The following is a 2,500-nucleotide window of genomic DNA, read 5'->3' on the forward strand; positions in this document are numbered from 1 at the left end:
GTTGCGCCTTAACCTAACCCATGTTGCGCCTTAACCTAACCCATGTTGCGCCTTAACCTAACCCATGTTGCGCCTTAACCTAACCCATGTTGCGCCTTAACCTAACCCATGTTGCGCCTTAACCTAACCTATGTTGCGCCTTAACCTAACCTATGTTGCGCCTTAACCTAACCTATGTTGCGCCTTAACCTAACCTATGTTGCGCCTTAACCTAACCTATGTTGCGCCTTAACCTAACCTATGTTGCGCCTTAACCTAACCTATGTTGCGCCTTAACCTAACCTATGTTGCGCCGTAACCTAACCTATGTTGCGCCGTAACCTAACCTATGTTGCGCCATAACCTAACCTATGTTGCGCCTTAACCTAACCTATGTTGCGCCTTAACCTAACCTATGTTGCGCCTTAACCTAACCTATGTTGCGCCGTAACCTAACCTATGTTGCGCCTTAACCTAACCTATGTTGCGCCTTAACCTAACCTATGTTGCGCCTTAACCTAACCTATGTTGCGCCTTAACCTAACCTATGTTGCGCCTTAACCTAACCTATGTTGCGCCTTAACCTAACCTATGTTGCGCCTTAACCTAACCTATGTTGCGCCTTAACCTAACCTATGTTGCGCCTTAACCTAACCTATGTTGCGCCGTAACCTAACCTATGTTGCGCCTTAACCTAACCTATGTTGCGCCTTAACCTAACCTATGTTGCGCCGTAACCTAACCTATGTTGCGCCTTAACCTAACCTATGTTGCGCCTTAACCTAACCTATGTTGCGCCTTAACCTAACCTATGTTGCGCCTTAACCTAACCTATGTTGCGCCTTAACCCAACACACGTTGGGCCTTAACCCAACACACGTTGGGCCTTAACCCAACACACGTTGGGCCTTAACCCAACACACGTTGGGCCTTAACCCAACACACGTTGGGCCTTAACCCAACACACGTTGGGCCTTAACCCAACACACGTTGGGCCTTAACCCAACACACGTTGGGCCTTAACCCAACACACGTTGGGCCTTAACCCAACACACGTTGGGCCTTAACCCAACACACGTTGGGCCTTAACCCAACACACGTTGGGCCTTAACCCAACACACGTTGGGCCTTAACCCAACACACGTTGGGCCTTAACCCAACACACGTTGGGCCTTAACCCAACACACGTTGGGCCTTAACCCAACACACGTTGGGCCTTAACCCAACACACGTTGGGCCTTAACCCAACACACGTTGGGCCTTAACCCAACACACGTTGGGCCTTAACCCAACACACGTTGGGCCTTAACCTGCTCTGTAATTGTCATACGACGCGTTAAATTAGTGTAGTGTTGCCTAACTGCAACCCCCGCAATATAGTTTGCTACTCGCACTGCCCGGTCCCCAGAGTATCGCTTCATGTTAAACACCTTGCAGCTATACACTGTAATGCGGATGGCGGCAGGACGTACATGCTCAATGCCCTTCGCAGTTGTTCATTGGCATTCGCATGGCGAAGCACAGCCTACGTTGTGGTACGGCTTGTGGCAACTGTCCGCTGATGTTGTACGTCCAAATCACACACTGTACCGCACATTGGTCCTCATGTACTGAATGATACATCGTGGTACATGTGTGACCGTACCACGACTGCGCCAACAACGGCGAACCATACGGTCCAAATATTGTGCACTCAGCTACGTGTCGTCTCCCTATAAGAGCTGGATTGCAGTATGGTATGCCGTGGATGGCGATCAGCATGAGCCGTCTGTTGATGTAGTGGCGCGTGTTGTCAGACGTAGTCGTCTCTTCTCACACACCGTGATAGCATGGTGCACTGCGTTCCACATCTGCGACATGCGACAGAGGCCGGTTGACAGTCGTTCGCGCAATGGACATCGCATACGTACGGGGGCCACCTTCCACGTGTTCGCGAAGCGTGCACATGTTGTTGCGTGTATGTGGGCAGACATAGTGTGTCGTGACACCTGACACAGGCATGCAACAATCGTTGAATTTGCAAATGGCGATGGACGTCTACGTTTGCTGGTGACGTTACGCAAATGAAGAACTGGTAAACCGTTGTGGTGCGGTTGTTCTCGCTAGAGGTGAATCAGTGATGGCGACGATCGGTTGAGCTACCAACCGGTTGTTTCAGCGATACCCACCATGCCCACGAACGTGAATGGCATGTGGGTGTGAAGCGATACGCGGCGGTGGCTGGGTGGGACCGTCCCCGGCCGGTGAGGGGGGGCCTTCCGGCGTGCTGGCCGCGCGGTGCGTGGGCGCACGCGCTACAGCCGGCTGGTGGGGGCGGCCAGTGGCAGGCGCGCCGGCCGACGGAGGCGGCAGGCGGCGCAGCTGCGCGCCGGCGCACCCTGCACGCGGCGCCGTGCGGCCAAAGTAGGTCCTCGCGGGCCCGGTGCGAAGCGCGGTGGACATCTGCAGTGTGCTGGTCCGATTGAGGACTGTGTGCGCTGAGGATGCGCCGCCGCCCGGCGCTCGGCGCCGTCTGCTGCTC

Source organism: Schistocerca americana, unplaced genomic scaffold, assembly GCF_021461395.2.
Source record: "Schistocerca americana isolate TAMUIC-IGC-003095 unplaced genomic scaffold, iqSchAmer2.1 HiC_scaffold_162, whole genome shotgun sequence".
In the NCBI taxonomy this organism is placed as follows: domain Eukaryota; kingdom Metazoa; phylum Arthropoda; class Insecta; order Orthoptera; family Acrididae; genus Schistocerca; species Schistocerca americana.